General features: G+C 36.8%; 1 protein-coding gene across 2 annotated transcripts in view; it reads left to right on the top strand.

Annotated features, from left to right (window-relative positions):
* Positions 1–13211, top strand: part of Gpr160 (G protein-coupled receptor 160) — a 49386-nt gene that overhangs the window by 22598 nt on the left and 13577 nt on the right. Inside the window, exon 1 of one of the 2 annotated variants that reach the window (XM_048814318.1) lies at positions 12630–12688. The exons of the other annotated variant lie outside the window; for it this stretch is intronic. The gene's annotated coding sequence lies outside the window, so the exon portion shown is untranslated. Of the gene's footprint in view, positions 1–12629; positions 12689–13211 lie in introns of those variants that run through there. 2 annotated transcript variants of the gene reach the window in all.

The following is a 13211-nucleotide window of genomic DNA, read 5'->3' as shown; positions in this document are numbered from 1 at the left end:
GTATCATACCTGCTTCTGTCTGGCCGTCTAGAAATTAGTCACATAGCTCTAACTAACTGCAAGAGAGACTAGGGAAAATATAGGCCATACAGGTGCCCATGAAAAAGAAAAACACAAATTTGGAGAATGGCTAACAGTTCCTGCCATATCTCCTAAGAAATAGTTAACATTGACAAGAGCTTTCTCATCAACAATAGAATTTAGAACATGAGAGTGGTATCTTCAACTTAGAATTTAATACTAGTTAAATCATCACTCAAGAATGAGGGTTGCTGACCATGACGGCACATACCTATAATCCCAGCAGCTTGGAAGGCTGAGGCAGGAGGAATGCGAGTTCAAAGACAACCTCAGCAACTTGGGGAGACCCTGTCTCTAAATAAAATATTTAAAAGGGCTGGGGATGAGGCTCAGTGGTTAAGTACCCCTGGGTTCAATTCCTGGCACACCCCCCCACCCCGCATAAAAAAATAATCTCCTTATGTGAAAGAGAATTTGGTAATTTCTAACAAAGTTATATAAGCATTTGCCTTTGGCCTAACAATCCTGCTTCTAGTAATTACTCCTGTGGAAACACCTCTACAAAAAAATGAAGAGTATATATATAGAGAGAAAGTTTTTCATTGCTATATCATTTGCAAATAAAAAAAATTAGAAGCAACTCAACATGCCCGTCTATAAAACATTGGCCAATAAGCTATACTATGTCCTCTTAATGCAACTATAAAAACAATTTTTTAAAAAAATTAAACAGATACTCATGAACAAAGATTAAGTGGTTTCTAAGGATTTTTTTTTAAGTGGGATGAAAAAGAGTTGTAGAAAAGTATATCTGGTGTGTGCTACCTTATGTAAAATGAAAAGGGGAAATGAGCACACATACACTCAAATATATTTTCCCCTTCGTTTTACATAAGGATGCATAGGAACTATAAACCAAAACCAAATAAGAGATAGGGAGATACACATGAAAGAGATAAGGATGGAAATGGGACTTTTCTGGGTATACTTTTTTATATAGTTTTGATTTTGAACCTTGTAAATTTTTACATGTTCAGTTATATATATAAAATAAAATTTAAAATAATAAAATATCTCGATGTAGTGGTATACACCTGTAATCCCAGCTGCTTGGGAGGCTGAGGCAGGAGTATTGCAAGTTCAAGGCCAGACTGGGCAACTTGGACTCTATCTCCAAACAAAAAAAGCCTGAGTATAAAGCTCAGTGGCAGAGCATTCACCTAGCCTGTGTGAGGCACTGGGTTCAATCACTGGTACCTTAAAGAAAAAGAAAGCAGATTCTGTAGTTGAATATCCAAAGAACAACTAATCAAATTTTTGTATCAAACTGATTAAATCACCCCAAAGGTAAAAATGGGAGTTCATAACCCACTTGAATCTAATGTATGAAATATGATATGTCAAGAGCTTTGTAATGTTTTGAACAACCAATAAAAAAAAAAGAAAAAAAAATAAATCACCCCAAAGGGGAAAAAATTTGGGTAACTTTTAGTATAGTATTCAGACTGCATACTAGAGGATCAGTCTAGGGCAAAAAAAGTCAGAAATAAATGTTAGACGTTGTTTACATGGCTAGTTTTTAGCAATGGTATTGGTTAGTAACAAAATATTTAGAATATATGGTATGAGAACAAATGAGTCACTATACTGCTTTAATTCCTCTGTGGAGAAAGGAGATACAAATATGGAATGGAATAAGGTGAGAAAAAAATCTGTGATTTTAGCTTTAAATTGGAGGTGTATCCATTTGAACTTTTGATTTAATTATACATATATGTACATTTCACCTATTCATATATACAGGTACATTACATACATATATATTTATAGAATGAGCATCCATAATCTGAAATGCTCCAAAACCTGTAAATTTTTGATTGTCATTGTGACCCTACAAGTGGAAAATTCCACACTTGACCTCATATGATGGTTCACTGTCAAAACACAGGTGTACTGAAAGTATAAAATTGCCTCCTAGCTGTGTATTAGGTAAATATATAAAACATAAATGAATTTATGTGTACCTTGTGCCCATGTTCTAGTTTCTAAATATCATTTTTTACTTAAACTAGATCTCCCTGAGAAAATTGCGCAGAGTCAGTAGCAGTACAAGGCACCAGAAGGTAATTAAAGACTGGGTGTGTCGAGAGGACTTGGGGACCAGCCTGGAAGAACTCCAGCAGGACAAATTTGGGAAATTTTGTTTTTGTTTTGTTTGAAGTGCTAGAGATCAAACCAGGGGATCCTGCATGCTAAGCAGGTGCTCTACCTCTCAACTACACCCGTAGCCCATGGAAAGTTTTAAGCATTCAAAAGAACAGTGATAGCAGTGGATTGTAATACCTTGAATAAAAATAAATCAGTAAATCTATAATGTATTCCCAGGGATGGGCGGGGGGGGGGGGGGATGGACCCTGCATCAGAAAAGCAAAATGAACATTAGAATTAGAAAAATTACAGTTTTGTACCTCCCACTGTGGCAGCTGATTTAGGCAAAGCTGATAAATGAGTGCTAAACTATCAGGTAAAACTTTGTTGTGGAACAGGATGTCTAACAGTCTCAAAATATTACTTAGAGATTATTTGATTATAAAAAGGAAGCAGCACATCTATAATAGGGAAATAGGGAAAGTGTTTCCTTAATCAAGTAATTGAACTTCATATGAGACAGACGTAATGGGATATGTCATCTCCATAGTGTTCTTGCCAGAAATGTTTAATATTTAGGAAACAGATATATCCAAATTGTGTGCTAGTCTAGGAGATACCTAGCCTAGATTCTTCAAAAAATTTCCATGTCCTCAGCAGCTCGGGAGGCTGAGGCAGGAGGATCAAGAGTTCAAAGCCAGCCTCAGCAATGTCAAGGTGCTAAGCAATTCAGACTCTGTCTCTAAATAAAATACAAAATAGGGCTGGGGTTGTGGCTCAGTCGTTGAGTGCCCCTGAGTCCAGTCCCGGGTAACCTCCCACCAAAAAAAAATCAGTGTCATGAAGAATCATAAAACAAAAAAAATTCTAAATTAAAGGAAACTAAAAAGACATGATAAATGTATGATCCTCAGTTAAATCTTGAATTTAAAAAAAAATTCTATAAAAGACAACATTGGGACAATTGGTGAAATTTTAATGTGGACTGTGTACTAGATAGTATTTTATGTTACTGTTTAATTTCATGGGCTAAGTAATGCTATGGTAGTTATTAGTAAAATTATAAATTTAAAATCATTGTCATTTTTAAGCAGTGGGGAAATACAGGGATAAAATGAAATCTTATAAGACCATACTCCACATGATAACTGTTGTTAACGCTTTGGTATATTTTCACCTGGTCTATATATATATATGGAAACAGAATTGTACCCCTACATGGTTTTTATATTCTTTTTGTTCCAGCTTATCAAAAATTCTCTATTGCATTAAGTAGTTCTCACAGACAGTATTTTAAATGATTATATAATGTCTCTGAAGAGTTTCTTAATACATTGTTTTATGAAATTGCCATATTTCATCCAGTCTGACATTCCATCAATTATAAGACATCATTTTATGTACCTCTGAAAGGAAAACTATCTTGGTAAATTAAGGTGCAATATTTTTTATTTAGAATTGTTATAAAAAGTGTGTGTTTATTTATTTATTTGTTTATTTGTTTGTTTTACAGTAGAATGCCTGTTGACATACTGTTTAGAAATGGAGCACAACTTCTCATTCTTCCAGCTGTACATGGTGCAGAGTCACTCCAGTGGTGTAATCATATATGTATATAGGGTAATAATGTCTGTCTCATTCTGCCACCCTTCCTATCCTAACAGCCCCACCCTTCCCCTCACTCCCTCTACACAAACCAATGTTTCTTTATTCTTCCCTACCCACTGGGCTCACTATGGATCAGCATTTGCTTATCAGAAAAAACATTCGGCTTTTGGGTTTTGGGGATTGTCTTATTTCACTTAGCATGATATACTCTAGTTCCATCCATTTACCTGCAAATGCCATAATTTCATTCTTAAAAGTGCGTTTAGACTTATTTAGTCATGGTTTTTGTCATATCATTTATCTGTAATATATATGCATATACATTTGTCATGTTATTTATATGCATGTATTTTTAAAAATATTTTTTTAGTTGTAGGTAGACATAATACCTTTATTTTATTTGTTCATTTTTATGTGGTGCTGGGAATTAAACCCAGTGCCTCATGCATGCTAGGGAAGCTCTCCACCACTGAGCCACAACCCCAGCCCCTAAATGCATATATTATATGCATAATTAGGAAGATATGAGTAGAACAGATTGGTTAATGAATCCCTAAAACCTCTTCACCCTGAATGTCCAACTTTTCTGATTGCTCTTCTTTTTTCTTTTTTTATTTGTTCTAATTAGTTATACATGACAGTAGAATGCATTTGGCACATTGTACACAATGAAGCACAACTTCTCATTCCTCTGGTTGTCACACAAGTAGTGTAATCATACATGTATATAGGGTAATAATGTCTGTCTCATTCTACCATCCTTCCTATCCCTATACCTCCACCCTTCCCCTCACTCCCTTCTGCACAATCTAAAGTTCATTTTCCACCACTCCACCCCCCCACTATGGATGAGTATCATCTGCTTCTCAGAGAAAACATTTGGCCTTTGGTTTTTGGGATTGGCTTATTTCATTTAGCATGATATTCTCCAGCGTCATTCATTTATCAGCAAATGACATAATTTTATTCTTCTTTAAGGCAGAGTAATAATCCATTGTGTATATATACTATTCATTCTTTATCCATTCATCTGTTGAAGGGCAGCTAGGTTGGTTTTGTAGTTTAGCTACTGTGCATTGAACTGCTATAAACACTGATGTGGCTGTGTCACCGTAGTATGCTGATTTTAAGTCCTTTGGGTATAAACCAAGGAGTGGAATAGCTGGGTCAAATGGTGGTTCCATTCCAAGTTTTCAGAGGAATCTCCATACTGCTTTCCCTAGTAGTTGTACCAATTTGCAATGTCACCATCAATGTATGAGTGTACCTTTTCCCCTACATCCTCACCAACACTTATTATTGCTTGTATTCTTGATAATTGCCATTTTGACTTGAGTGAGATGACTTCAGAGTAGTTTTGATTTGCATTTCTCTAATTGCTAGAGATAATAAACATTTTTTCATATATTTGTTGATTGTATTTTTTCTGAGAAGTGTTCAGTTCCTTAGTCCATTTATTGATTGGGGTATTTATTTTTTTGGTGTTAAGTTTTGGAGTTCTTTATACATGCTGGAGATTTGTGCTCTATCTGAGGTATGTGTGGTAAAGATTCTCTCCCATTTTGTAGGCTTTCTCTTCACGTTATTGGTTGTTTGCTGAGAAGAAGCTTTTTAATTTGAATTCATCTCATTTATTGATTCTTGATTTTATGTCTTGTGCTTTAGGAGTCTTGTTAAGGAAATTGGGTCCTAAACTGACATGATGAAGATTTGGGCCTACTTAATCTATTAGGCGCAGGGCACCTTCAGATATAAACCAAGGAGTGGGATAGCTGGGTCAAATGGTGGTTCCATTCCAAGTTTTCTTTTCCATTCCAAGTTAGTGCTTAAGTCTTTGACCCATTTTGAGTTGATTTTTGCACATATGGATTTTGTTAAATTTTGTTACATATGGATTTCCAGTTTTCCCAGCACTATTTGTTGAATAGGCTGCCTTTTCTCCAATGCATGTTTTTGGCACCTTTGTCTAATGTGAGATAAATGATTTTATGTGGGTTTGTCTCTTTGTCTTCTAATTTGTATCATTGGTTTACATTTCTATTTTGGTGCCAATACCATGTCATTTTTGTTACTATTGCTCTGAAGTATAGTTTAAGATATGGTATTGTGATGTTTCCTGCTGAGAGCCACGGCCGAGTCTGTATGGCCCCTGGCATTTTGCCAACAGTATTGATTGACAGGCGAGGCATTACTATCCACCTCTGCCGCAACTTTTGAGTTCTCGCACTATTTTGGAGTTCTCGTGGGGATTTCCGGGGATTCCCCGAGAGTTCCCATTGGTTGGGGAAGTGCAGGAGGAGGGATTTCGGAGAGAGATATTTCCGGCTGGGGGTTCCTGGAGAAGCCTCGTGGCGTTCGGGAGGATTCCCCGGGAGCTGTGTGAAGTGTTTTCCTGCAGTTTAAAAATAAAGTTTGTTCCTGCTTCAGTGGCTCGTGATTTGTGCCCAGCCAGACTGCGGCAGTTTCCTGCTTCACTTTTCTTGCTAAGGATTGCTTTGGCTGTTCTGGGTCTTTTATTTATTTTTAAATTTTTTTTTAGTTGTGGATGGACACAATACTTTAATTTATTTATTTTTCATGTGGTGCCAAGGATTGAACCCAGTTCCTCACGCTAGGGGAGCATTCTACCACTGAGCCACTACCCCAGCCCCTGGGTCTCTTATTTTTCCAAATGAATTTCATGATTGCTTTTTCTAGTTCTGTGAAGAATGTCATTAGGATTTTAATGGGAATTGCATTAAATATGTATAACAATTTTGATATTATGGCCATTTTGACAATATGAATTCTGCCTATCCAAGAGCATGGGAAATCTTTTCATCTTCTAAGGTCTTCTTCAATTTCTTTAGCGTTCTGTAGTTTTCATTGTAGAGATCTTTCACCTCTTTTGTTATATTGATTCCCAAGTTTCTTTTTTCTTTCTTTTCTTTTCTTTTTTTTTTTTTTGAGGCTATTGTGAATGGGGTAGTTTTCCTAATTTCTCTTGCAGTGGCTTTATTGCTTACATGTAGAAATGCATCTGATTTATGGGTATTGATTTTATATCCTGCTACTTTGCTGAATTCATTTATTAGTTCTAGAAGTTTTCCGGTGGAATTTTTTGTATCCTCTAAATATAGAATTATGTCGTTGGCAAATAGTGATAATTTGAGTTCTTCTTTTCCTATTCATATCCCTTTAATTACTTTCATCTGTCTGATTGCTCTGGCTAGAGTTTCAAGGATTATGTTGAATAAAAGTGGTGAAAGGGGGCGTCCTTATCTTCTTCCAGTTTTTAGAGGAAATGCTTTCATGTTTTCTCCATTTAGAATGATGTTGGCCTTGAGCTTAGATAGATAGCTTTTACAATGGTGAGGTATGTTCCTACTATCCCTAGTTTTTCTAGTGTTTTGAACATGAAGGAGTGCTGTATTTTGTCACATGCTTTTCCTGCATCTATTGAAATAATCCTGTGATTCTTGTCTTTAAGTCTATTGATGAGATGTATTATTACTTTGATTGATTTTCATATGTTGAACCAACCTTGCAACACTGGAATGAACCCCACTTGATTGTGGTACACTACCTTTTAAATATGTTTTTGTATGCAATTTTCCAGAATTTTATTGAGAATTTTTGCATTTATGTTTATCAGGGATATTGTTCTGAATTTTCTTTCCTTGATGTGTCTTTGTCTGGTTTTGGTATCAGGGTGATTACCAGCCTCATGCAATAACTTTGGAAGGGTTCCCTCTTTTTCTATTTCATGGGATAATTTGAGGAGTATTGATGTTAATTCTTCTTTGAAGGTCTTGTAGAACTTGGCTGAAAAATCCATCTAGTCCTGGGCTTTTCTTGGTTGGTAGGCTTTTGATATCATCTTCTATTTCATTGCTTGAAATTAACCTGTTTAAGTTGTGTATGTTCTCCTGAATCATTTTGGGTAGATCATATGTCTCTAGAAATTTGTCAATGTCTTTGAGATTTTCTGTTTTATTGGAGTATAATTTTCAAAATAGTTTCTAATTATTTTTTGTATTTCAGTAGTGTACTTCATGATGCTTCCTTTTTCATCATGAATTTTAGTAATTTGAATTTTCTCCCTCTTTTTCTTTGCTAGTGTAGCTAAGGGTTTATAAATTTTATCTAAAGAAGCAAACATTTTGTTTTGTCAATTTTTTGAATTATTTCTTTTGTTTCAGTTTCATTGATTTCAGCTCTGATTTTAATTATTTACTGTCTTCTTCGCTTTGGGTGTAGATTTGTTCTTCTTTTTCTAGGTTTTTGAGATGTAATGTTAGGTCATTTATTTGTTGACTTTTTATTCTTTTAATATATGAGCTCAATACAATGAACTTTCCTTTTAGCACTGCTTTCATAGTGTCCAGAGATTTTGATATATTGTATTGGTGTTCTCATTTACCTCTAAGTATTTTTTTATTTCTCTCGCTATCTATTTATCATTCAATAGCATGCTATTTAGTTTCTAGGTTTTGGAGTAGTGTCTATTTTTATTTTATAATTTATTTCTGGTTTCATTCCATTATGATCTGATAGAATGCAGAGTAGTATTTCTATATTTTTTTTTGTATTTGCTTAAAGTTGCTTTGTGGCATAACATATGATCTGTTTTAGAGAAGAATCCATGTGCTGCTGAGAAGAAAATATATTTGCTCAATGATGGATGAAATACTCTATATATGTCCATTAAGTCTAAATCATTGATTGTATTATTTAGTTCTATAGTTTCTTTGTTTAGTTTTTGTTTGAATAATCTATCCAGTAGTGAGAGAGGCATGTTAAAGTATTATTGTGTTGTGGTCTATTTGATTCTTGAAATTGAGAAGAGTTTGTTTGATGTATGTAGATGCTCCATTGGGGCATATATATTTATGATTGTTATGTCTTGTTGATGTATGAGTCTCTTAAGCAGTATGAAATGTCTTTCTTTATTCCTTCCGACTAACTTTGGTTTGAAGTCCACTTTGTCTGATATGAGGATGGAAACTCCTGTTTGTTTATGCAGTCCGTGTGGGTGATATGTTGTTTCCCAACCTTTCACTTTCAGTCTGACTGTCTTTTCCTAGGAGGTGAGTCTCTTGAAAACAGCATATTTTGGGGCCCTTTTTTAAATCCAATCTTCCAGTCTGTGTCTTTTAATTGATGAGTTTAGGCCACTAACATTCAGGGTTATTATTGAGATATGATTTGTATTTTTGGTCATTTTGGTTTATTTTTGGTTTTTAACTTCACTTAGTTTCTCCTTTGATTGACTTTTCCTTTAGTGTAGTTCCTCTCCTTGCGGTTTTCATTTTTTTTCTCTCATTTCCTCCTCATGGAATATTTTGCTGAGAATGTTCTGTAGTGTAGGTGTTCTAGTTGTGAATTCTTTTAATTTTTGTTTATTATGGAAGGTTTTTATTTCATTTTCAAATCTGAAGATGAATTTTGCTGGACATAAAATTCTCAGTTGGCATTCATTTTCTTTCAGAGCTTGATATATGTTATTCCAGGACCTTCTGATATTGAGGGTCTGGGTTGAGAAATCAGCTGAAATCCAAATTGGTTTCCCCCTCTAGGTAATTTGATGTTTTTTTCTTGCAGCATTTAAAATTTTATTCTTATTCTGTATGTTATTTTCATTATAGTGTGCCTTAGTTTGGGTCTGCTGTAATTTTGTACATTTGGGGTCATGTAAACCTCTTATAGTTGATTTTCCATTTTTTCTTTAGATTTGAGAAATTTTCTTATGTCATTGAAAAGATCATGCATTTCTTCGGTTTGTATATCCACACCTTTGTCTATTCCAGTAAAACTTTTTTTTAAAATAATTTTGTTTTTGATTTTAAGTTTTTTTTTAAAGAGAGAGAGAGAGAGGGAATTTTTAAATATTTATTTTCTAGTTTTCGGCGAACACAACATCTTTGTTTGTATGTGGTGCTGAGGATCGAACCTGGGCCGCACGCATGCAAGGCGAGCATGCTACTGCTTGAGCCACATCCCCAGCCCTCCAGTAAATCTTAAGTTTGGTCTTTTGATGTTATCTCATATTTCTTGAAAGTTCTGTTCATGGTTTCTTACCATCTTCTTTGTGTGGTTGACTTTATGTTCAAGAGTATCTGTTTTGTCTTCATTGTCTGAGGTTCTGTTTTCTAAGTGGTCTAGCCTATTGGTGATACTTTCCATTGAATTTTTAATTTGGTTAATTGTTTCCTTCATTTTGAGGATTTCTGCTTGATTCCTTTTTATAATATCTGCCTCTTTATTAAAGTGATCTTACACTTCCTATATTTTCTCTCTGATACCATCGTTTATTTCAAAGATCAGTCTAACTATGTATTTTCTAAATTCCTTCTCTGACATTTCCACTGTGTTGTCTGTGGGTTCTATTGTTGGAACATCTTAGTATATTTGAGGCACTTTGTTCCCATATTTTTTTATGTTGTTTGTGTGTATTCCCTTCTAATGGTAGGGATCTGAGGCAGTACAGTTTCTACCCTGTAGTCTTATAGTGTCCCTGAAGGCTTCCAGTACCTCACCTTAAAGGAGGAGACCAATATTAACAACACCCAATGCAAACAATATATAACCTTACACTGAATAGCTCCTATTAAGGCATCTAAAGTTTTGTCACAATAAACACAAATGATGTGTTCAATTATTGTCTGCAATACAGTCAGTTTGCTAAAAGGGTTTACTGTTTCAAATGATGAATGAGAGGGAACAGAAGTAGTATAAGGTGTGATGTTTATGAGGGAGAAGGAGAGAAGATAAAGGTTAAAATTTATAGTAATAGTGGGAGGAATTAATAGAGGTTGGCTGTTAGTATGAGAGAAATAGAAAGAGAATCCAGGGAGACAGATAAGTGAGATAACAAATATATAGTTTTTTGTGGGAGGGTGGGGCAGGTATTGGGGCTTGAACTCAGGGGGCACTCAACCACTGAGCCACATCCCCGGCCCATTTTTTTTTTTTTTGTATTAGAGACAGTCTCATCAGTCTCACTTTTGCTGAGGCTGGCTTTGAACATGCATTCCTCCTGTCTCAGTCTCCTGAGCCGCTGGGATTATAGGCATGCACTACTGTGCCTGGCTAGATTTTTTTTAAAAAAGGTGAAAATAGAAGAATATACAACAAAACTGTAATATACTATTCAGATATCTCATTCCTCAGTACATTAATGCATGAAGTATATTTGAATTCAAAGATGGTAGGAGTGTGAGAAAGAGCCGGGGGGGATAAATAAATAAATAAATAAAAATTAAAGGAGGACACTCTCAATGGAAATTTGAACAATTGCTTCTGTTGACTTTTTCAGCTTCCCTTCTCTGCTGATAGGTAGGGTTGTCTGAAGTTTGATGGTAGCTCCAGTCCAAAGGGTGCCAGACTGGTTGGGTGGGCCAGTCAATAGCAAGATGTTCTCACGCACTCTTCCAGTCTTCCCACCTTTTGTAACCGGCTTCTTCTGTCCCTTCCCACTTCGAGACTCACTGAACTGGAGATCACCTGGTTTTCTCCAGTTCCCCAACCTGAGCTCCTCCTGAGGAACTGCCCCTATTCTCTGGCTTTCCACAGGCTTGCTAGACCCAGACTAGCCCACATGAGCCCAGCTGTAGTCTGATGGACCTGGGATTCAGCTTCCCCAGGCTCTGCCTTGTTGCAGTCCCCAACATCTTAATGCTCTTTCAACTTGCAGAGAGACCACCAGGGATGTGCTTACACAAAGGAGTGACCCTGAAAAGAGGCAGTGATATCGCAGCCACTAGCACACACAGCAGAAAGACCTCAGGTGTAACCAGACTTGCACGTACCCCTACAATATATCTCCAGGCCCTGGCCTGAGTCCTCAGGCTGAGGCAGCCACACCCCAAGATGGCAGTGGTGGTGATGGCAAACCTGCAAACCCTGGCCAGTTTGCAAAGATGGCAGTGGCTGTGTGTAACCAAACCTGTGGGTACTGTGACAGTGGACTTCCAGGCAGCAATCGGAAGCGGGCGATTGGCAAGTGGATGTGGGGCAGAGGTAATGGGCAGGCAAGAGGTGGGCAAATGGCAGAGGATAGGCGGCGTCAGCAAGTGATCTGTGCTCAAAAGGCAATCGATATCTCTGAATTGCTTTTCAATTTATCTTCAGTACCTGTTTTTCCCCACAATATCATCCTCTGTGCATCAAAAACATTAAGAGCATTTAACAGTGTTCTGCGATCTTTAAGTTTTCTATTTTAAGTGGACAGATTGTATGGTATATAAGTTCTACTCCCATAAAGTAGTTAAAGAAAAAAAAAAGTGTGCTCTATTATTATGTGTGGTATCCAAGTCACAAATTCTGATGCTGATGCTTTCCTGAGCTTATTAGAAAGTGTCAGCAGAGATTTTCAGATGGCAACCATGACTACTTAAATGTTGACAAAAAAAATGAGTGCTTATCTTCTCCCGTGATGCCACCAGGGGTAACCATTAAGTTTGTCTCCTACATGGGTTGACAGCTGCTTCACAGCCAGTGTCTGGCTAACAGTGATCTTAAGATTTATCTTTAGCATCCTGACTTGCTAAGAGCCACAGCCAAGTAATATGATGCATGGCATTTTTGGTTGAAAGGTGATGCCAGCAAGCCATTCAGATGATATGATTATGTTAAGATTTGCATTCATATGGATATTGAACTCCTGCTGTCCACCTCGGCCTGCTACGGGACTCCTGGAGAGTTCCCATTGGTTGGGGAAGTGCGGTAGGAGGGAATTCCGGAGGAGGGACTTCCTGTTGGGGTCCGGGAGAACGCTGCGTGTGTCGGTCGGCATATTTCCCGGGAGCGTACGGGGCATTGGCGGCAGTTTCAAAAATAAAGTTTGTTCTTGCTTGAGTGGCTCGTGATTTTGTGCCCAGCCAGACTGCGGCAATTGGTGGCCCGTACGGGGAACGCCTGAAGCTTGGAAGTGAGTAAAATTGCTCTCCCCTGAGGGAAGGCGAGAGAATGGGTGACCATTTCAAAAAACAATGTGTTCTTGTTTTGATTTATTTTGTTTTTGTTTCAAGCTGCCTATCCCTAGAACTTTCTCAGGCAAACTGGCAAAAATGGTTGGCTCAAGGTTTGAAGTTGTTCAGCCCTGAGAAAGAGAAAATTGATACAACGATTTTTTGTTCCATTTTTGTTTCATTCTGTTTCGGTTTTGTTTTATGTTATCTTATTGGGTTGCGTTACCTTTATAGTAGATTAGAAATTAGTAAAAAACAAACCGAAAGACTGTTAAGTAAATTGTTAGAGGTCCAGACTATGGTAGAAAACATGTTAGGTCAAGCAAAAGAGAAGGTCTCTCGAGCTAGTCAGAGGAAAATTTAAAGGAAGAAAGCTTAAAGGACAAACAACCATCAGGGGGGGAGCTACAACAGGAGGCTACTACTAACTCCGTTCTATCACCAGAGGGCATAATTCAACCAACAGCTCCATCTACAGCTGAG

The sequence above is a fragment of the Marmota marmota genome, unplaced genomic scaffold (genome assembly GCF_001458135.2).
Source record: "Marmota marmota marmota unplaced genomic scaffold, marMar, whole genome shotgun sequence".
In the NCBI taxonomy this organism is placed as follows: domain Eukaryota; kingdom Metazoa; phylum Chordata; class Mammalia; order Rodentia; family Sciuridae; genus Marmota; species Marmota marmota.
The sequence above is the reverse complement of the archived record's forward strand: the minus strand, read 5'-3'. Positions and strand labels throughout refer to the sequence as shown.